Source organism: Protopterus annectens, chromosome 3.part1 (genome assembly GCF_019279795.1).
Source record: "Protopterus annectens isolate FY-2018-M chromosome 3.part1, PAN1.0, whole genome shotgun sequence".
NCBI classification, from domain to species: Eukaryota; Metazoa; Chordata; order Ceratodontiformes; family Protopteridae; genus Protopterus; species Protopterus annectens.
Genome location: NC_056732.1, coordinates 167,525,245 through 167,550,052, shown reverse-complemented (window position 1 = coordinate 167,550,052; position 24,808 = coordinate 167,525,245).

Genomic DNA, 24,808 nt, shown 5'->3' with positions numbered 1-24,808 from the left:
CACTTCAATATCATAATGTTTGGACAATCCCCAGTGCAACAGTCTCGCCACATTATTATGCCTTTCAGTATACAGTCCTTCTGCCATTAGTGAGTCACAACCAGCAACAAGGTGAGTGACTGTTTCCAATTCAGTTTTACAAAACCTACATTTGTCTGTTTCTCCCACATTTTCAATGGACTTTGTAAACCAACGTGTATGTAGCCCACTGTCTTGGGCTGCCAATATTAACCTTTCATTAGCTGCTTTGAATTCGCCTCTCCTTAACCGCTCCTGCATTTGTTCCTGATCAACACAAGGTTCTTCCAGAAGTCTTCTATACTTGCAATTATATTTATGTTTTTTTCCAGATTTCTTGCCTTCTCATCTGGTCCTTCACCTTATATTCTTTCTTTTGTTTTTTGGCACATTCAGTTGCTGCCTGTTTTTTATCTACTTCTGGTTTGATTTCCATTCCTGCTTGATGTCGATATGCTTCTGCTAAATTAAACGGAGAAGTTATCTTAGATTTATTCTCCTCATGTTTCAAAACTTTCACTACATTTGGATCTTGTGAGGTGAGTAGATATGTGTGGAGTCCCATGATTGCAGATCTATACATGTAATGAATTTCAAGAGGGCCCATCCCTTCTTTGGAATGGGGAATATATAATCTTGCTATACACTTATTTTTATAAATCATTTGGTGAGCATGAAGCATCCTTTTTGCTTTATCCAATCTATCCAACACTTTTTGAGGCCAGTCAATAACTCCAAAACTGCAAGTTAGGACAGGAAGAACAAATTGATTTATAGCTTGGATTTTGTTCCTAGATGTCAATGCTGTTCTCAGGATTAATTAAGTCTTCTAAAGTATTCCTTACTGAGTTTTATTTGCATTTGCTCATGTTTTATTGTTGATCCTTCATCAATTCCCAAGTATTTATACACTCCCTGTTGCTCAGGTTCTTTTATATCACACTCTTGTCCCAAACTGATGTTTTCCTATGCTGCAGTTTTCCTTTTTTAAAGGTTGCTTTTGCACATTTATCAAGACAAAATGACATTCCAATATCATCTGAAAAAGTTTTGACAACCTGCAGCTATGCTTTCAGTTCCTCATCTGAAGAGCTATACAATTTTAAATCATTGACGAAGAGAAGATGAGAAGTCATTAGACTTTGTTGTTTTCTATGAGCCAAATAGTAGCCATGGCCTAAGCTGTTAAGTAAACAGCTTAATGGATTAATGGGAAGGCAGAATAACAAAGGTGATAGAGAGTCACCCTGGAATATCCTCCTTTGAATTTTTATCCCTGGGATAGTAATCTGTCCTTTATCGTGGCTTAATTGCAATGTGGTCTGCCATTGTTTCATGGTTACTGTAATGTAGTCAATCAGTGTAGAGTGTATCTTATACATTTTAAGCACTCTTTTATCCATGAGTGTGGGATACTATCAAATGCTTTTTTGTAGCCAATCCATGCCATACTTAGATTCTTCCCCTTTTTATAGTTCTCCACTATAACTTTAACAACAAATGATCCTTTGTTCCGTATGACTTTCTTTTATTGCTCTTTTGTTCTACTGCCATAATTTAATTTTCTTCTAAATGACTATAAACTCTGTCGGCGTCAATTCCCGTGTATAGTTTATACATCGCTGGAAGACAAGCTATTGGTGTATAATTTTTAGGGTAACTTACACTTTCACTCTTAAGTAAGAGCACTGTTTTCCCTGTTGTTAACCAATGCAGTGTTTGTTCGAGGTGTATATATAAATAGTTTTTACTCATGGCTAAATCCTTGTGCAAAGATGTTAATACTTTCAGCCAAAAGTTAGGTACTGCATCTGGGCCTGGGGTTTTCCAGTTAGAGACTTTTCTTAACTTTGTTTCAGTTTCTCTGGCTGTTACTTCATCAAATTTCATATCCTGTACCTTTAACCCTCTTATTCTTCCTTTTGCTTCCTCTATCCATTTAGCATCTTTGTTATGTTCCATAGGATCTTCTTAGATACTTCTCAAAATGTATCTATTTCTTCTTTTTTTGGCAGTTTTTCAATGCCTTTTACCTTATTTCCCAATTCTCTATAACTTTTTTTGGATCATCAATAAATTGCTTATTTTGTACTTTTCCTTTATATTTATCTTTGTATCTTCTAAGTCTTTCCGCTTTTGCTGAAATTTTTAGTTTATTTGTGATAGTACATAATTGATCTTGGTCTGTTCTGATGCTGCACATTGCTTTTATCACATCTATCATTCTTAGTATTTTTGTTGATCTGTTCCCTCTTCTATAATCTTCTAACAGTGACACTTCTTGTCTTAGCTGCTCTATAGTTTTCTCTATTCGATATTTCCATGATGGTATTCGCTTTTGCCCCTTCCTTTCCCTCGCTACTCTGTTCCTGTGATAGAACATTATCAGTTATTAATTTAGCAGCACAGTAATATATTCTGTTTACTTCTGTTATATTGCATGGACCTCCATGGACAGTCCTAATTACTTCTGACGTTTGGGGTTTTATTAACCTTCTGCAATCTATTTCTTTCATTGATCTTGATACATCTGTCTATGTCTATTAAATCAAGCAACTCTTCTCTTAACTCATTTTCTTCCAAACTGAGGGCACATCCCTTATTTCCCATTTCCTGCATGCATTCTATAGAAGATTCTATAGCATCTTCCTGTGGCACATTCTCTTCAACTTCATCCCATGCCACCCGTTGCTCTGTCATATGAGAACTCACTGGCCTATCACTCCTCAACATTGACTGCATCAGAGCTTCCACAGTTTCCTGTTCCTTCCTTTGCTGTCTAGCTTCAAGTGAACTTTTATACTGGTTTCCTGTAGAAGGCTCCAAAATATCTCGATATGGCACCTGACCAATTGCTTCCTGTTTAACTAGTTCCCCTAATTTGGATATCCATTACTCTATCCTGTTGTAGTGCTTTCTGCATTTGATTTTCTACATTAAATCCTTCTCTTTGCAGCTGCTCCATAACCTCAATTTCTATTTCTTTGACTTCTCCATTCTAATCTCTTTTTCTACTTTTCCTCTTAATCTCCTTATTTTTTTGTATCTGTAAAGTTTTCCATATCCAGATTCCTTTGCCTGTATTTCTCTTCAAATATCTTTGGTGCTGCTCTTTTTGTATTGGTTAGTTTTGCTTTCTGCTTTGCGTAAATATTACACCATATTAAATCTCTTTTCCTTTCCCATGTCCATATTTCTTCTTCACCTGCCTCCTGATCTTCTTACTTTTCCTTATTCTGGGGACTCAATCCATCATGCTGTGATGTAGTTTGTGTTAGACTTTCTACATTAAATCCTTCACTTTGCAGGCACTCCATAACTTCAACTTCTATTTGTTTAACTAACTTTTACTAATTTTTACTAATCTTCTTTTCCACATTACATCTTTGTGTTTTTAATTTTTTTATTGTGAAATTTTCCATATCTGGAGGCTTTTGCCTGTATTTCTCTTCAAATATTGTTGAGACTGCCTTCTCTATATTAGTTAACTTGGCTTTCTCCTTTGCATAACTATTGCACCATATCAAATCTCTTTCTTTCCCATGTCCATATTTCTTTTTTATATTTTTCAAACATCTCTAGGTTTTGTTGTTTAAATTTTCACACTTCCTCAGATGCTTCTTTTTCCAAAGAGATCAACGTTTCTTGATCTATATACTGTTTTTCAAAAATATGATGCATTAATGAAAACAAATTTTTATTTCAAACTTCTGACAGTTTTTCTTGCGGAAGTATTTTTCTTTCCTGTAATTTCTCTCTTAATCATTTTGTGTATCTTGTGTCTGGCAATACTGGGCTTTTTACATAATAATAACAATACATAATTTCTTTCTTATCCTCAGTAGTCCACTCTATTATCTTTATGGCTCTTCTTTGACCAGTCAATTTTTGTGATTTTTGTGGACTGCTGCTTCCTTGTACAACAGGGGGGCCATCATCCCCCTCGACCTTCCCTGGCCCCATTGTAGGAATGTTATCATATTTTGAGGATTCTACACTGTCATTATTTTTACTCTTGGCACCAGTGCGCCTATCAGGATTGGGCACTTTTTTATCCTGGGTCTTGTGCACCCAGCTATCTTTTTTGTTTTTCACTTACTTCTGTCCATGATATCTGCAATATAAATAGAGTCTATATATCAGTGTTGCCTTGGTGAGATTTTGTGCAAAACAGGGTCCACCACGTGAAGGTACTCACCAAGACTTGAGGATGAATTCAATTTCAGCACTACTACTCTCCTTTGCTTGCTGACGTTTCATCTCTCCATTAGGACCCTAGTCCTATGTGGATCACCTAAAAGCCCTAATCCTTTTCCTCTGTCTCCTACCGGTTGTTAAAGTGTGATCTATGCCTAACCTACAAGGTATTTTCAAATCTACTCCTTTCCCATTGGAAAACTATGGAATGCCCTATCCCCAAATGCCAATGTCTTAGATTCCCTTAAGACCTTCAAACTTACACTAAAAATCATTTTCTCAACACTCACATCAGTCCCTGCTCCTTAACTAACACGCTGAATTTCTCTCTCTCTACTATCTAGCAGAAACTACCCATTTCCCTCCTCTGCTGCTTCTCCTCTATCCCTCATCTCCTACTCTCTTCCAGAACTTATTCCCCCAGTGCCTACTTACTTCTTCATCCTTCCAGTTTTTAAATCCACTTTCAAAACACCGTCTTCTCCTCAGTGTGTCTTATTATACCTTACTCCTATATTTCACACAATATCTACTCATGCTTACCATCCCAATCCTTATACCACTTCTCTCTACATGCTACTACCCTTATCTATCATACTCCCTCTGTCGTGCAACCTATACTTAAACCTTCTAATCTTTAAAACCTACAAATGTAAACTACAGCTTTTTACTCATGATGATTTAATCTACCCTTCTAGTAATGTATAAGTCTACCCTGAATCTCAAACAGAACTTTGGACTGTAAATTATCTATATACATATTAAATAGTACTATGTCTATAATTGTACGTAAAGTGTACACATATTAAACTGCATAATTGAATGTAATGTGTACACACAACTGTGAAATGTAATAATGTCTGTATTTTGTGTGGAGCTTTTCTCCCCGGTCACCAAATGTCAATAAATTAATTAATAAATAAATAAATAAATAAACAAATAACTAAATCTGGTCCTGATGGAACTGTTACACATTTGCAAAACAAACAGCATAAGAATTACCTACTTCAAGGAGCTAAACCTGGCCTGTGCATGAACAAAACATGCTGGAGGGACTGATATGTCTCTGAGATTACCCCTTCTCTGGAACAGGCGACTTATTCACATGAAGCAAATACCTTCCCTGAACCTCTTCAAATGCAATTTGGATTAATGGATGGGGAATCATAAATTCACTCCTGGGGTGGTGCCTCTGTCAATTGTGGACAGCGGCAGTTTGTAAAATACCCAAAGGTATAAGCACAAACCTAAGCCATCCTCTAGACCTTAGATATTACAAATCTGGGTAAGTGCAGGTAATAATGTCTAGGTTGGTAAGGGCTCTTGAGCCGTTAGCCTAGTAATCTCCTATGAACCTATAAATATTAAGTGATTGTTTCATAAGAAGATGATGTCAACTTTCAGATTATTTGGGTGTTAATCAGACCTCTTTTTTGCCCCAAATAAGGATGATGAGACTTGGAGTTCCACTGTCAGATCTTTCCCATGAGAAGCATCTCAAAGTAAGGAAGTTAAAATAGTGACATATTAGTTAATCCCCCATACATATAAATTGATCATTACCTTCTTTTAATCAGGGAGAAATTATTGTATTTATCCATGGTGGAGGTGTTTTAAATATAGATTTAATTTCTGTTTTAGAAAACATTATGAGGTAAGGTTTTTGTATAATTCAGAAATTATGATGCCATTATATGAAGTTTTATTTCCTTCAACCCTTTAATGTATTCCTTTATTTTTTATTATAAAAACATTATTTTCTATTTTCCTTATTTGCTCTGAAATAATTTCTGTATATTCTTATTTTAAAAAGGTATCAGTTTCCTTTTCATTTTCTGTGCTACTAGTCTATGCATTCATTTTTTCAAAGTGTTTTTAAACAGTTCAGGATTTTTCCATTTCTTCATATTTCCTCTCACTATCAGGGATAGATATACTGTTGATGTGATTAGTCCAGCCTATCATTTTGGATTTAAAAGTGAACTTATGTAAACCTATAGGAGTTAGAGAAAAAGATGTCAGTTTAACTTTTTTCAAAACGAATGGATACCTTATGCTGTAGGATCTTCAGACACTCTGAATTCATTTTTTTTTATTTATAATAAAAGGTCTTTTTCTACTTTTGTATTGCTGACTTTAATTTGTATATCTTTCCTTCCAGTTCCAATAAATCTTCACCCCATGACTTTTGCTTGTTGTAATACTAACTATAGATTTTGCCAAATAATAAGATTTCAATTAAGTCCAATAGAATTACAACAGAAACTACACCATTATTATTGAAATCTAAGATCTGTTCTATTTCTTTTAGAAACCACTTTTTAAAATCTTTTAAATTCTTTCAGGTTCAGTGCTAACTTTACCCCCCTCTCACCCCCTAAAGGGCCCATCTTTATACCGGAAGAATGCAAAGTTCCTGTAATCACGGCTGCACAGGTAAAAACTTCACTCTCCAAAGCCAAGAACACAGCATCCATGGGACCTGACAACATCCCAGGCTGCCTTCTACATGAACTACAAAATGAAATGGCACCCCACCTAAGTACCATGTTCAATCATAGCCTCACCTCAGGCTTTGTGCCCATTGAATGGCGCACCGTGACAGTTTTCCAATCCACAAAGGAGGGGCCACAACAGACTCCGGGAACTACTGCCCCATTAGCCTGACGAGCCTTGTCTGCAAGGCCATGGAACGTATCATCATGGAACTCATAAACAAAGACATTGGAGATCTCCAAACCCTGGACCCCACACAGTTTGGGTTTGTAAAAGGCAGATCATGTCTCCTAAACCTGATAGACTTCTTTGAAGTAGTCACCAAAGCCATAGATGAGGGTAAGGTGGTTCATACAGCCTATCTAGATCTTGCCAAGGTGTTCAACACCATTCCCCCACTCTGGAATTATAGATAAACTCACTAAACTAGGTATAAATCCCTATGTCACAAGATGGGTTGCCAACTGGCTTACTGAAAGAACTCACACTGTGAAAGTAGCAGACTCCAAATCAGACTTCAGACCAGTGACAAGTGGAGTACCACAGGGTTCAATCCTGGGTCCTCTCCTGTTTGGTATCTACTTCTCTGAAGTACAGGCTAACACAGAAGGTCTTTGGCTAACTAAATTCGCAGATGACTGCAAACTAGGAGCCATAATTGAAACTCGTAACGATGTGGACATCCTACAAAAGGGCCTCACTGAGACAGATGCCTGTTGTCAAAGAAATGGTCTCAAGCTCAATGCCAAAAAGTGCATTGTCATCCCCTTTGGTAAAAATTCTGTACCCATGAACTACCACATAGGCGGTAGTCTTCTTAACACCAAAAATGTGATAAGAGACCTTGGGACACAGGTGGACAGTAGTCTCTCCTTTGATAATCACATCGCCAAAGTGGTCAGGAAATCCTTCTAATTGGCACACCTCATCACAAAAGGTTTCTCATCCAGAAAAAAAGAGGTCATTGTTCCCCTCTACTCATCACTCATTAGACCCATTATAGAGTACAACACCCCTTTTGGTATGTACCTCACAAGACATCTACAACAACTGGAAAGGCCGCAAAAATACCTCACAAAGAGGATTACTGGCCTCAAACAGATGATTTACGCAGACCATCTCAAAAAACTCCAGCTTTACTCCGTCGCATATCGCCTACTCAGAGGCAATCTCTGCCTAACATACAAAGCTATGTCAAACCCAGAGCTGTTGAACATGCTCCACTTAAAGAAATCCCAATCCCTTCGAGCTACATGCTCTAGGGACCTAAACCTTGTCACCACAATAAACAGAACATGCTGGAGGGATAGATTCCTGTCCTAGAGACTTCCCATACTCTGGAACAGACTACCTATCTATGTCAAACAGAGCTCCTCATTAGCACTCTTCAAGAAAAATCTTGATGATTGGATGGGTAATAGGAAATTCACCCCGGGGATCACTTCTGTGGTTCTGCTTGACAGGGGCACAGGAAAATAATTTTCTTGGGTGACGAAAGCCAGGGTACATTTTTGGCTAGGCTTGTATAGGCCCTAGGGCCAATAGTCTAGTACCTACCTATGAACCTATTATATAAGCAGTCAGTATTAAAACAAGCCAGTTTTCTTGGATTTAACTTTGTAAGTAGCTGCAATGCAATCTGACAAAGGGCATTATTACATTTACCTTTTTATTTTATAAACTAACTCTTTTAAAATATATACCATACCAATTTTTAACTGCATACCAAATCTATAAGAGTAATGAGTATAAAACAAAGAATTTGATTCGGAAAAATTATTAACATATATAAGAGTAAGTAAGTCAGTAAACTTTATTCAGACATTAGCTGATTTAAATATATAGACCACTATATATATATATATATATATATATATATATATATATATGCTTTATATAGGTTATTTGAAAATACATTATAACAACAATGTAAAGAAACTGTTTTTAATTCTTATTATCATGCGGTAGCTTGTATCCATTTAAGCATAAGTCTAATCTTTAGGTTCATAGATAGCCACAAGGTATGAAAGGAGACCATCATAATGCCCTAAAACCAAAGAAGACTAACTGGTTACATAACCTGCTCAGAGTTATATAGCAAGGAGATGGAGGTTGTGGAAATCGAATGCTGGACTACAAGAAATAGCTTGTCAACAGCTCATTGTTTTAATCTACTGCACTAATTGCCAGACCTCAAACTCTTTCCAAAAGACGCAGTATTAACTTTCTCAAGACTCTGCAGGTTGAATAATTAAAGTCACTTGCCATCTGCTGTGATATCTGGAGCTATTAGCACTGACTAATTATATGATTATATGAAATTCCTTTCATAACCCTACCTGAATATCCAAAATATACATTCCTGCTCTAATATGTACAGATGATATCACACAGCAGAAATATCTGCTTTAATTTCACCTCTCTTATTATGATATAGTAGATTAATGTCACCTAACCATATATTTAATCGGTATGTTCATAGGTAGTTACCAAGCACGTAGTCAAGGAAACTATTTAGCGGACTGTCCTAGTTTCTGCTGTAACCTGCTTAGAGTTACATAATAGATAAATGAAGGCTTTGAGACTCAAACAATGGACAACAAGAAACAACTTATCAACAGCTCATAGTTTCAGTCCAAACCACTAACTGTCAGACTTCAAACTATTCTCTACACCCACACAACTAACTTTATCAAGACTGGTCAGTTTCCATAAGTAAGATCATATGCAATTTGCTTTGACATCCAGACTATTACCATCCATAATTTATGTGAAACTAAAGGTACTTACATAACAATACTTTAATAACCTTCTGTGAATATTTAAGCATCTACATTCTTGCATTAAGTACTGCTTAAAAGCCTGTTTTAACTTCATCTCCCTTGTCATCATATAGTAGATTTTATCCATTTAAATATATGTTTAATTATTTATTTCATAGGTAGTTACCAGGTATTCAGTCAAGGAAACTATTGACTGTGGCATGGCTAGGGTGGGGTGGGATGAAAGCAACTACCTCAGGTGCAAAGTGTTGGGGGTGCGATCATCCAACTCCAATCAGAGTTTAATGCATACTGGCTTTTAAAAGCTGGTATTACATTTGCAGTCAAACCTGAGCACTGTATCTCTCTGTGTGTAGTTTAAACTATAGCAACTGCTTGCTATATTGTAGCAAGCCGTTTACTACAGCTTAAAAGTAAAAATGATTTTTTTTTTAATCTGAATCCTGAGAGCTGTATCACTCTGTGCAGTGTATAAACTGCCATAGTTTAAAAGAGAAAGGTTTTATTTTTTTAACTAAATGCTGAGTGCCATAGCACTTGGTGAATGGGTAGAAACTGTAGCAACTGCTTGCTACATTTGTAGCAAGCCATTTGCTACAGTTTAAAAGAAAACAAATATTTTTTTACTGAAATTAGAGTAAGGAGGGTCAGGTCAGAGTGTAGAAATGGGACCTGATTGGCTGAAGTTGGGGAGTTGTATATCTGGCCACCTAGCCGTTGAGCCAGTAGTAGGAGTAGACTTTTTTTTTGGCTCCTGACAATTGGCAACTATACATCTCTCTCTGGCTCACTCTCCCTAGCTATCTATCTGTGTGTGTGTGTGTGTGTGTGTGTGTGTGTGTGTGTGTGTGTGTGTGTGTGTATATATATATATATATATATATATATATATATGAAAGCTTTTACTAACCTGAAACCCTCACCACAACAGATTTTTTCTTTTTCCTTTTTCTTACTTACTTTATCCTGGCTCAGCCTGCTCTATTTTCCCTCACTCTGCTCAAGCTCACTCCTCTGCTCTACCTTACCCCATCCCCACCCACCCCACATCAATTTGCTTTATAGTTACAAACCACACCCCTCAATTAACACTCAGTACCCCCCACCAACCTAATTATCCTATCACACTTCACTGCATCTTCAACCACACCACAGCAACCACACCTCATCCTCACTAACTAATATTTTCAGATACACTTACTCCATCTACTCAGCCTCATACAGGGAACAATTTTCCATAGCCTACGTAATCATATACTAAAACCCTATTCTATACAGTCACAACTATCATACTGCTCCAACCCTTAGCCCTCACCACTTACCGCACTCAACTGCAAAACAACATCTCCTCTCCATGACAAACTGCAACTATTGGCTATCACATTGTTCCACCAAACATTCACATAGCTCCATGCCTCTTTAGACACTCCCACACTATCACCCACATAAAATATAGTCAATTAAATGCAAAACCCAGACCTCCCTAAAGCATTGTTTGATAATTTATATGTCTAGCAAACTCTATGTACATATGATAAATAAACTAACATGCAGTGGTGACATACACACCAACCCTGGTCCCAACACTCTACCCAACCCAGATCCTGATCACCTTACTCCTCTTATCCATAGACAAAAAGCCTCTCATCTCTTTCTTAACCTTAACACGAGAAGTATTTTAAATAAAGTTCATGAGCTTCATGCCCTATTAGCTCTATAGAAACCTGAAATTGTATTGTTGACAGAAACCTGCCTAAAACCAAAAATCAATAACAATGAAATAACAGCACCAGGTTATAACATCATACGCAGAGACAGAAAAGGCAAAAGAGGTGGGGGGTAGCACTACTATTCCAAAACCATCTCATCTTTGAATAACCTGATGCTAATATTCCAGACATAGATAATACAGAAGTCATCCTTACAAGGTTAAAACTGAACCCCAGTAAACACAAATATTATAGGCTGCTACTGCCCACCAGGTAACAAAATTACTAGTATGGAAAACCTACTAGACTGGATCACAAACTACCTTCCTCAAGAAAATATTATGTTAGGAGATTTTAATATAGACTGGCACAACTGCTCTGGCCACAATCCATCTACCCACATTAACCTCCATGGGTTTACCCAGCTTATCTCATCCCCTACTAGAACTGATAAAACATCCAAGCATCAGTTCATTCTGGACTGGATTATTATATCTGATCCCTCACTCACATCCAAGCAGGCTGTCTGCTCGACAGCCTTAGCGACCATCAGCCTACCTTCCTTCTTAGAAGTAGAACTCACCAAATTAACCAGGGAACCTTTAGAGTAGTAAGAAATAAAATAACTTTAAGCCTGATGACTTTATAAATGTCCAAAAATGTTGCAATTGGAAGCCACTGACACAACTATCTCTAGATCTCTAGAACTCTACAGCTAGTTACAGAGGCTATAGCTTATCTTGTTGCTATTCTAATTAACAGACAAATATCAGATTGCAAAGTACCTGCTATATGGAAGATCTCCCACTTAATACCACTACACAAGGGTGGCAACTCCCTAGAACTCAATAACTACCAACCAATTACTATTCTATCACCCTTATCAAAAATACTAGAAAGAGTCATTCACACCCAGCTAATGGAATACCTTCTAAGAAACAATCTGCTATCTAAATATCAGCATGGCTTTAGACCCTTCAACAGCACCACTATTGTTCTAATGTCCTTTTCCAGCACAGTTAACCACCACAGAAACAAGGGACAACTAGTCTCTGCTATTTTTTAGATGTATCTAAAGCTTTCGATATGGCCAACCATAATAGACTCCTTAACATACTATCTACCCTAAACATCAGAACCCCCTCTATCTCATGGTTTAAAAGTTACCTGTCAGGATGCCAACAAGCAGTAAAATGGCAAAGCCAACTATCCTCTCTCTTACCAGTATCCTTAGGAGTCCTTTAGGACTCCATACTTGGCCCACTACTCTTCTGTCTATTTACCAATCAGCTCTCTTCCTCCACACCCAATGTCTCAGTAGCACAATATGCTGATGACACCACCCTCATATGTGCAGCCCACACATTAGATGACCTTTGCTCCCTAACCAAAAACTGCTTCTCATTAGCCAAGACCTGGTTCACTAACTCCTAGCTTATCCTAAACCCAAATAAAATAAAACTTCTTCTTTTCAGCCCTTGTAGATCCTCTATGTGACAACTTTATCATCATGTCCAGTAACAAAACCATGATCACCCCTACCTCCCACACTAAACTGTTAAGTGTAGAAATAGACAGCCTAAGATTTGACATTCATATAGTGCAAACTATCAAGAAAGTTCACAAAAAACTTTCCTCTATCAAAACAAGTAAATTCTCACTAAACACAGTAAAACCACTATAGCCAGGACACATCTGTTGTCTACCCTCCTCTACGCATCCCCAGTACTAACCAACTTCCTCAAAGCTGGCCTAAACAAATTAGAATCTTGTTAGAACAAGATTGCTAGATTTGCTACTGAGACCCATATAGGACCCATCACTGTATAGCTCTCAAACAACTAAACTGGCTTGATCTACCTCAGCTAATGAAACTCAATCAATTCTCATTGGCACACAAATTATACTACTACCCAGCTAAAACCCCATCACTCCAAAACCTAATCATACCTTATTCTACAACAAGAACCTTACGCTCTATTACCCAAGACTGCCTAGATGTCATCAAACATAATAATGACTCTGGGAAAGCTCTCTTCAGCTACTCTATTTCTAAAGCTTGGAATACCCTACCTAGTCACCTGACTTCCATTAGCTCTACCACACAATTTAAAAAGCTCTGCAAAACACACCATATGAATAACTGGTTATGCTGCTGTGACTCCCCAGGACAAACACTTAACAATCTGTTCACCATCTTAACCAAATATGCCTTACAATATCCTTCTCTGTCTACAGAACTAATCCATCTGTATTCTTTCTTGATCCACAAATCTTGATTTTATTTCCGCTTGCATTAATCCAGAAATCTTGATTTTATTTGCCCCTAAACATTATGTTAACTAATCAATTCTGTTTTACTTTTCCATCTCATAGTGCTTAGTACTCAGTTATGCTGCTTCACCCCTTAGTAGCAACTTAACTAGCCAGAACATCTCAGCTGTTACACCATCTGACCCCTTTTACTTACTAACGTTTCCTGACTAACTTCAGCATCCCACACCACCACAATGCGTGTAGCATATTATGTATCTCATTTATAATACTGTGATGAGTGATGACTCTTCTAAGTGTGATTTCTATAGTGGTATCATCAACATTATTGTAAGGAATGTATATTGTTTTTGCTATGTACTACATGAAATTATGTTTTAAAGTTTCTCATCTTTATTGCTATGTGTTATCTTAGGTCATTTACTATGTTGTAACTTGATATCCATAGTCTGTTTGTTGATTTCTTCCTGTTTGATTTATGTATTTTATCTGGAGCTTTTCTCCCCAGTCCTCTGCTGAAAATGGACCTGTGTCCAGTCAGGCCTTCCCAGTAAACAAATGTAAAATAAAATAAATAATATATATACACACACACACACATACACACACACACACACACACACACACACACACACACACACACACACACACACACACACACACACACACAGCTCTCAAATTTTTTTACCAATAGAATTTGGAACAAAGTAAAAAATAACTAAAGAAAAGGCCTCAAAACAGGGACACATTTTAAATGTTGGCACTAAACTATTATCTTACAAATTCTCAAAATGTTTTCGAATTTTAGGAGGAATGAAACAAAATTTGAGAAACATCAGGGGTGTCCCTACAAAATAGGGACACTTGAGATGTCTTTGTAAAATTAGGTCAAAACATAGAATTCAACATTGGGAAAGAGGAAGAATGAAAAACAGGCCATGCTGTATCTGTACACCTTTCTTCCACCTCACACTGCGCACTGTTCACTCGTCCAGTGAGGGACTTCATAACAGAAATTTAGTGTAATATTCTTATTCACCTGTTCTTCTCTCAATGGCATTTAACCCTGTTCTATACTGTCTATATGAGCATTTTGTTGTTGGGTCATAATTTTTAGAAGTGAAAACCGTTTGTTGCCATTCTTTTGTATGTGGTCTACCTTTTTATCTGTATTACAGTTTTAAGACTAGTTCTTGTATGGATGACAATATCTTCTGGAAATGCTTTTCTGCAGGGATAGTTTTTTGTTCATCCTTCAAGTGGTCTGTTGATATATATTCTGACAATTTTTGACTAACATCTTTTGACCCTCAGACAGAATACATTTTCTTTCACTTCTAACACTGACTGGATAAAATTTGATTAAAAATCCTGCCAAAAATTGTCAGTACAGATTGACTAGAATCTGAAGCACTCAAGCCACCATCTTCGTCATGCCCTGAGTGGCAGCTCAGGCCTCTCATGTTCCCTTAATGGATAACTTGTTGCAGACAACTTGACCATGGGAGACTGACTAGGCTGTGGCAGCCCCTTTTCAAGTGAACCCCAGGAGGAAAAGCTCCACTTACAAAATAAGCAGTTTTACACAATAGAGAAAAATGTAATGCTTAAAATGATAACACTGACTTTTATAAAAGACTGTATAATGTTTTGATAAAATGTATTTTGTTCTTGGCTGAAGCCATTTTTGTAACAGTCACCACAGACTGAGGGGTAACTGAACTTCAAGCCTTAATGTTTTCTGAGAAAATACTCAGTTGCCCACATTATGGATTAAAATCACAGTACACTGTCAAGATCTGGGAAGACTTGCTGTGTTATGCACTTCTTCTAATTATTCTGCCTCAAGGGGTACTGTTAATAGCCACAGCCAAGACAGTTCCTTCTGCTTCAGGTCAGAGAAGACCTCCTGTTCCAGTAGCATGATAGAGTCCTATGGCCGTCACTATAAGCATGTGATCCAACAATGGAGGTTGAAGTTTTGATATCAAGGACAGAATTTGTTTAATCACCAGCAACTAGTGCTCACCAAATGGCCTGGAGTCCTTCTACCCATGAAATGCTATTTCTTGAAATGTAAGGTATTTTCTCAGTTTACCTTTAAAACCACGTATTGCAGAAGGGCGAACAGAACATTTCCGAAAGGCAGTCTGCAAAGTTTGCAAACGCCAAATGGAAAAAGGTTCGAATGTGCAATGAGCGAATGCACAGTGAGTTTCGCTCATTGCGCATTTGACATTCTGGGGCGGATTGCACTATAGTGGGGATCGGGAAATGGTTCATTTTCCCACTATAGTGCAATCTTAGAGTTAGAATAATAAAGTAGGGGGGTATGGGGGGGTGTATCTGCTGTTCGATTTGCTGTTTTTTGAACATTAAGGACTGTCGACATTTACAGTTTCATGGTTTTGAGTTGTTCATTTGAGCACTCGAACTACTGTGATTTGCAGTTTTAAAGGTAAACCTATTTTCTCATTAGTACACTGTGACTGATTTAGTTCTGCTTTGAATACAGCTCACTCACATCCTAGGATATCTTGTTTTCTTTCTAAGAAGATGGACTATTTGCCATTAAGACATAGTGTTCATTTTTGCCAGCATACATCCTTGGGATCGACTCTTTAGTTTCTGGACAGTTAAGATATTTCTCTGAGAAGTATCTCACAAAAAAAAAAAAAAACTTCTAATGAAGACATTGATTTTGAACTGTGACCAATATTTTGTTTTGGAAACAATGATAATACCTCATTTTGAAGCAGATGATTAATTTCTGCAAAAACATATTTTTTCTTGAAAGAAGCCATACTTGTGGCAGTCACCACAGCCTGAGGGGTAACATAACCTCAAACACTTATCTGTTTAGAACATTATACAGTCTTTCATAGAGGTAGCATGCACCTCTCTATTAATCCTTTTTTATGTCTAGGTATATGTTAAACATTACAGTAAACCTAAAGACCCAACTCTATTCTTTTTATCCCCTTTCACATGATGAAGCGGAGCATTTATTTATGGAATGAATTCCAGAAGCAGCTGTTCAAAAATATTACTGGGACTAATGATTAAAGGAAACTATCAGCTTTTGCTCCCTTTGCTTCTAGTATGCTAGAAGTTTCACTGGGTAACTAAACTATTTTCCATTAGAGATCCTGACCGGATAGCTTTATTGCAACTATTCTGTACTAAATATACAAAGAGCCCTCAGGACATATCCTACAAAGGCAGTGTCCACTAGTTTCCTCCAAGAGTTAGAAAATCAGCATTATAATCAATAGTCTGCATCTTTATAAAACACTGTAAGTTGGGTTGTGTTCCTATGGCTAGAGGTACTTGATCAGGTAATGCTTACTAGTTTATTTTTGGTAGTTGAAGAGTTATTTAACATCCATGTTAAGTGTTCAGTTTCTCTTCAAGAGAGATTGGGTCTGGAAAAGTTTGCTTCCAGTTTCTGTCTAAGGAACAGGACTTTTGCAGTATTAATTGCCATTCTTGTTTCAGAAAAAAAGTTTGATATAGCTCATTATTGTAAAGATTCCTTTTGCTTTTCTTCCTGGCAGAATCTCTGGCTTTAATTTTGTTTTTAATATCCACTGTAAGCAATGGGTAACTCTGATCTAAGCCTTCTTTTTTGTAAGGGGGTACACAGGATCCTGAATTGTGGTCTGCTTTAAGTTGAAAAAGTGTAATCCAGTGGTAATATCAGTCATGGGATACAGGGACAACCAGTTTAAAGACCTGAGTAAGGTACTGAGATCTGGTCGTAGGATCATACTAGGCTATCGACCCGGAGGTTATTTCAAGCTTAGCCGTTTCATAGGTTCATAGGTTCATAGGTTCATACTAGGCTATCTGCCCTAGGGCATTTATAAGCCTAGCCAGAATGTGTTTGGCTTTCGCCACCCATTTTAAATTTATTTTGCTATGCCCTTTTTCGAGGTTAGTATACTGTGCCTCTATCTAACAGTGACACAGAAGTGATACCCGGGGTAAACCTACGATCTCCCATCCACTCATCAAGATTCCTCTTGAAGAGAGTCAATGAGGGACTCTGCCTAACCTGGACTGGGATTTTATTCCAGAGAGAAGGGAGCCTCTGGGTTATGAATCTGTCCCTCCAGCATGTCCTATTTATTTCAGTGCTGAGGTTCAAGTCTTTCGAGCGCGTAGCTCGATGGGATTTGGATTTTCTGAGGTGCAGCATGTCCATTAATTCCGGGTTGGACATGGCTTTATACATCAGGCACAGATCTCCTCTGAACAGGCGGTATGCCACTGAGTAGAGCTGGAGTTTCTTTAACCGGGCAGCATATGGCATCTGTTTGAGCCCTTTGATCCTCTTGGTGAGGTACTTTTGGGGTCTTTCCAGTTGCTGCAGGTGTCTGGTAAGGTACATCCCAAAAGGGGCATTGTACTCAATTATGGGCCTGATGAGGGATGAGTAAAGAGGCACGATGACCTCTCCTGATCTAGATGTGAATCCCTTCATGATTAGGTGGGCTATATAAAATGTTTTTCTAACCACTTTGGCCACGTGGTTGTCAAATGAGAGATTGCTATCAACTTGGGTCCCCAGGTCCCTAATTACTTCTTCTGTACTTAATGGATTTCCACCTATGTGGTAATTTGTGGGCACTTTGTTTTTGCCAAAGGGGATGACTATACACTTTTGGCATTTAGCTTGAGGCCATGGCTCTGGCACCAGTTGTCTGTTTCTATGAGGCCCTTTTGGAGGATGCTTGTGTCGGCTGGAGAGTCGATTATGGCACCCAGTTTGCAGTCATCTGCGAACTTGGTCAGCCACAGTCCTTCCGTGTTGGCCTGTACCTCCGAGAAATATATACCGAACAAGAGAGGTCCCAGGACTGAGCCTTGTGGGACACCACTTGTAACTGGTTTGGAGTCTGACATGGCTCCAGCAATTCTAACCATGTGGGTTCTGTCCTTGAGCCAGTTTGCAATCCATCTAGTGACATAGGGGTTTATATTTAAGCTGGTGAGCTTATCTATAATGCCCGAGTGGGGTATTGTATCGAAGGCTTTTGCGAGGTCCAGGTAGGCTGTGTGGACCACCTTCCCCTCGTCAATGGCCTTGGTGACTGTTTCAAAGAAATCGACCAGGTTTAAGAGGCAGGATCTGCCCTTAACAAAGCCGAACTGGGTAGGATCCAGTGTTTGTAGGTCCCCAATATCTTTATTTATGAGGTCCATGATGATACTTTCCATAGCTTTGCAGACCAAGCTAGTCAGGCTTATGGGGCGATAGTTTCCAGGATCCGTTGAGGCACCACCTTTATGGAGAGGGACCACTGTTGCTGTCGCCACTCTTTGGGCACATATCCTGTAGTAAGGCTGAGATTGAACAGTAGTTTTATGTTTGGGTTTAGCTCTTCTTTGAGTTCATGTAGGGCGCAGCCCGGGACACCATCTGGTCCCATTGATGCTGTGTTTTTGCTTTGGAGAGGCGGCTCTTACCTGAGCATCTGAGATGTCAGGGGCAGCACTCTGCTGGGATAGATATTTGCCCTTTTGGTGGGAGAAGTTTGCGCTGAACCTGTCAGCTAGGATGTTGGCAATGTCTGTGGGTTCGGTGTATTTTTGCCATTTTGGACTAATTCTGAGCATATCTGGGAATTACCACCCAGGTTCCTAACATAACTAAAGAAAGCCTTGTGATTATCCTTAGTGTCCTGTGCAATTTTTCTCTCGAAGCTGGCCTTAGACAATTTTATGTGTGCCCGTAGTTTTTGCTAATACTGATCAGTGATGCCTTCCCTTTTTGGGATTTTGCTTTATCATTTAGTAGCTTCCTCCTTCTATTGTATAGTTTGTTTATGGCTGGGGTCCACCAGACAGGACGTCTGCCTTTGGAGGATTGGGTCTTGGTTTTATTTGGGATCGCATGATCCATGCATTCCTGAAGGTGTTCATAGAATGCGTTTATAAAGGATTCTGCGGTCTGGGCTGTATTTTCCACAGGCCCGGGGGTTTTGAAGGATTCCACCTCAGTTTTGAGGAGTGTAAAATTTGCTTTAGAGAAGTTTTTCACTGTGTTTTTTTGGGCAGGGGATGGGGTTGGGATGTGAATATCCAGTGAGATTAGTTTATGGTCTGATCTTATCAGTGAGGGATACACTTCTGGTCTGGAGCATAGAGTCCCCATGTTGGTGATGATCAGGTCCAGTATGTTTTCCCCTCTTGTGGGAGTGGTAACAAGTTGTTCCATAGCATTTGAGTTTATAAATTCTAGGAACCTTTGGGCTAGGGTGTTGGAGCTAGAGTAATGCTCCCAGTCTATGTTTGGGTAGTTGAAGTCGCCCAATATAATGGTGTTTGGAGAGACCTTCATATTTTCCAGTGTTCTCAGGAAGGCCGAGTGGGGTTCCTGGGTTTGGGAGGGTGGTCTGTAGCAGGCTATAAACTGGAAGGCAGTTTTACCCACTGTTAGTTGCACATGGATAGTCTCTGATGCTTCGTGCTTTGCCACCAACCTGGAGGTGTGGGTATCTTTGATGAATATCGATACTCCCCTCCTTTTGTGGTTCGGTCCAAGTTTTGGGGCCGAAAAGCATGGTATGAGGTATAACCTGGTAGTGCTGGGGTGCTCTCGGGAGCCCTGAACCAGGTTTCTGTTACTGCACAGATATCGATGTTCTCCATGCTAAGGAGAGTTTGAGTCGTGCATCTTGAGGTTTAGACTTCTGGCGTTGAGTAGCATTACTCTTAGTTTCTTATCCCTTGTGATACCTATGGAGGTGGGTTTGTCTTTTGAGCCTTGCCTAAAAAGGCACTATGGGGGTAGCAAGAGCCTTTGCCAATATCCGAAAGCCCAAGGGTGACAGGTGCAAGCCGTCCCTAGCGAAGCATCGTGGCTTGTTGAGCATATCATCCCAAGCTGACAGGCATTGGATCCCCTTTGAATGACACCAGTACTTAAGCCAATTGTTGAAATTGATCATCTTGTCTTCATATTGTGGCATCATTCTTGGCGAGGGTAAGATGCTACTCAAGGTCAGGGTCATACCGGCCTGGGCTACATGCTCAGAGAGCTCCTTTATGTCTCTTTTCATGTAGTCCAGGGAGGTACGTCTCAGGTCATTCACACCAGCATGGACAATGACTGAGTCATATTTGTACTTGCCTTGGAGTGACCTGAGTGCTTGTGTTATGTGGTGGATCCTAGCACCCGACAGGCTGCTCACCGTGACCCTCTCCTTGTTCGGCCTGGTGAGCGGGACATCAGTGTGCCTGACGATAGAGTCACCTATTACAAGTGTATCAGGTGTGTTGTTTAGTCTTAAGGGCTGTGACTGTTTGGCACACTGGCTTTGTGAGATATGTGTTGCACGTGTTTTGTTTTGGGGTAGCGGCTGCTTGGGTGTCTGCTTTGGAGGTCTCTGCTGCTTCGGCAGATCTTTATTTAGAGCCTGTGATTATGTGTTTGGTTTGCTGTTGTGGTAGGTCTATGTGAGACTGGAATTGTAGTGAGTATGGTTTCCTTCTCCTCCTGACTGGTTATGCCAGTACTGAGTTGAGAGAGCTTAGCCTCCAGTTTGGCTATATGGTTGCATCTCTCACATGTGTTGGAATTTGTTGGGAGGAGGAGAGGGTTGTCTGTGTACATGAGGCAGTTGTAACATTGCCTCAAGATTCCCAGATTCACCAGCTGGACCGGAGAGGAGATTGACAACTGACCTTTGGACATGCTAGAATAATATTGGGAATTCCTTAATAATTGAAAACCAGGGCCAGTGGGGAGTGAGGGTGTAGTGCTTTTAATTTTTAGTGCTGACTTATATAATTGCTTTAGTGAGCAAGTGCCAGGTAACTTAAGTGCAATGTGTTACAGGTAACTTAAATGCAAAAACGACAAACAGTAACTTTCTTTCAAGTGAAACAAGGAAATAAGTACAGTAAGCAATGCAGATATCACTAGTGAGCCACAGAAGCGCTGAAAAGCCGCATATTAGGTGGAATTAGCATTCCAGGGAAATAACAAGCAAACAAACAACAAGCATATAAACAAAGCTATATTCAGCAGGCCTGGATCTAGTCTATGCTACAGCAAACAAGGTGTACCAATTTCAGTAAGATACAGTTCAAATATTCAGGCACTATAAACCTTTAACCAGAAATTCCCAGCTCAGAAGGGCAGAGTCCAGCCTCTTCTCCCACAAGAGTGCAGACCACAAACCTTCTTAATGTAAAATAACTGGCCTGAAGCCCAAGTGCCTAAACCAGAACTAATACACTTTAAGAATAACAGACACTGGGCTCTCAATCAGCAGTTCCCAACTTAGAAGGATGAAAGCTACCTGTCCTGCCACCACAGTGCATGCCACAAACCTTCCTAATGTAAAACAACTGGTCTGAAGCCCAAGTGCTTAATCCAAAAGTAATCCCAATGTAATACCAATGTAATACCATAGATAATCTAGTCAATACCCAGGACTGTATTTATTAATGACTGTGCATGTCCAAGATGGTTGTGGGCACTATCCCTGGTAAGAATTTATGGTGCCCCATCCACTCGTCCAGATTCCTTTTGGATGGTGTCATAGAAGTGCTCTGCTTCATATGAATTGGCAGCCTATTCCAAAGACACAGCAGTCACTGGTCTACTATTAGAGAGAGAGTGTTTTTGTTATATATTTTTTTTTGAATGACCAAATGGATTTAATGGGTGAGTGATCACTCAGAACACTGGCAAGTATTTCAGTGTGAAGGCACCTGTTTTGAATGCTGGCTAGAATTAAATCAGGTGTGGTGCTAGAAATGGTTCTTTTATCAGTTTGAGCAGGGACCTGTATTACTTAAGTCAGGCTGAATTGTTGCAACATTTTGCTCAGAAGATGAAACTTTTTTAAAATAGCATTAATATTAAAATCACCAAGATTTATATATTGGTGCGTACACCTTTAGGGAAAACATTTTCTAGTGCTTTATGTAAAATCGAGACAGAGGAGGATAGGGGATATAAACTGCTGTAATCCACATACGAGTATGATCACCTAAAGTGATACTTGAGAGCACCCAATTAAGAGTCTTGTCATGTGTATTAAGAGAACTGATGCGATCCACAAAGGTACTCGAGTCATTCCATTTGAGTAGAATTGAAGCATCACCACCAGACCTAGGATCGGGTCTGTTGTCATCATATATATAGTAGTTACCATGTATAAACTTAGAGGGACAGGAATCATCCTTTAACCAGGTTTCTGATATAGCAAGTACATGAGGATTTTATTTTAGCAGCCTTGCTTCGAGATTAGTCCATGTTTTACTAAGACTGCATATATTAAGGCAAGCAACAGTAAGATCTTTATTTTTGATATGACAGGTGGCTGGGTTAGATAATTAATGGATGAGATGAAGTGATTCTGGATTTGAATGGATATCTCCTGAATGTATACGTTTCAGTAGAAAATGGTAGAGTTTTGAGAAAAGATCCTTAATTTTTAAAATGGAGATTTATGATTTGCAGGCGAACTTATTTCCTAGTAACAAATGTGAGTTATTGCTGACACCAGTCAGCAGATTGTGTATTTTTATTTTCCATTAGTGGCCTGTGGAGGTTTGGAGGGTTCCTAACAAGTATGAGAAAGAGCGAGGAATGTAATGTAATGAATAAACTGAAGGGTAATGTGACAGAATACTGAAACAAGTAAGTGTTGGGAGTTTAAATATTAGCATTATACATGAGTCAGCAAATTTGTTTTGATTGGAATTGTTAAGACTGAGTTGGAGAGTGAATGGAGATAGGTAATATGACAGAGGTATAGTAAAAATATAACAGAGTGCTTGTAGGGTAATAGAGGTGCATAATAGTTTCCTTGGAGAAGTCATCCACCCCTGGTAACTATCATATTGACAACATATCCCTAACAGTTGACACAGTAGTCAGGGACTTGGGGACACACACAGATGGTGATCTAGCATTTGACCATCATGTGTCTACAGTAGTGAGAAAATCATTCTATGCTGTGCAACTTATAAACAAAGGTATGGCATCTAGGTCCTCCCTAACCCAATTCAAGTGTAATTTGGACAGTTGTATGGGGAACAGGAAATGTATCCCTAATTTAGCACCTATGTCTCTAATGGACACAGGCAGCCTATAAATGGTTCATATCTCATATGCCTGCTTGTAAAGCTTTCATCTCCCAATCCCCTGCTTGCGCATATCAAGGGTATCAGAACTTGTCAGAGATTTGGGATGCATGGCTAGGCTTAAAAAGGCCATTGCAGTCATTAGCCTAGTAAATACCTATGAAACTATAATGGAGGGAGACAGGGAGAAAGAAAGAAAGAGAGAGAGAGTTGGTGGGAAATGACTACAGTAATCCTGAAAAATACATCATTATACTACTATCTACAGGACGTGGAAAGGTGGGTGAAAGAAACAGCACAGCCTAATTACCACTTAGGCCATAAATTTAAAGTAGAAGTTCCAGCACAGAAAGAAGATAGTATATCTGATCCGCTACTAAGGGTATTTTAGAACATGCACTGAAAGTGCTGCCTATCTGCCACCTAGGGTATGAGTTAAAATGACCAGGTAAGAGTAGGAAAACCTCAGTCTGTCTACTACATTGACTGTGCTGATAGGTTAAGTTGCACAGCTTATCTACTACATAGACTGTTGGAGCAGTAGCACATAAGTTGAAACAGCTGGGAATTTACGTGAAAGTGCAGTCTATTTGCTCCAAGACAACGAGTGACTGAATCTAATAGTCTGATCTCTTTCATCTATCTGCCACCTAGGCTGTGTCCATATGTCAAATTAGAGTCTAAATGATGCTTAGAATGTTTGAAGTATAAGCAATAATGTAAATGGACCTGATAAGAAAAGGAGGAGAGCAGCCTATATGCCACAAGACACTTTATAAACCAAAAGCCTTATGCATCTGTCATTGAAAAGTATCTGTCACTTGAAATATATCATCACATTTCTGTATATTGTGAAAGCCCAATACCATCCACATATTCAAGATAAAAGTTCCTTGAAAATCCTTACATTTGTACTGACAGTCTAAGTGCAGTATACACACAAACATCTAAGTATAATCCCTTCAAAATATACTAATGCCAAATGTTTGAAATATTTCCTCATATATATGTGTATGTATATATATATATATATATGGGTCTACTTCACATGGTCGACAATTCATTTGATTGACATTTATTTGGTCGACAATTCATTTGATCAACAAGCAGTTTAATGTGGGGGGCTTTGCCCCCCCCTAACTATATATATATCGACTCCAGGGTCGCACAACATTGGGGAGGGGGGCAAATCTGCCTGTCGATCAAATGAATTGTCGACCAAAT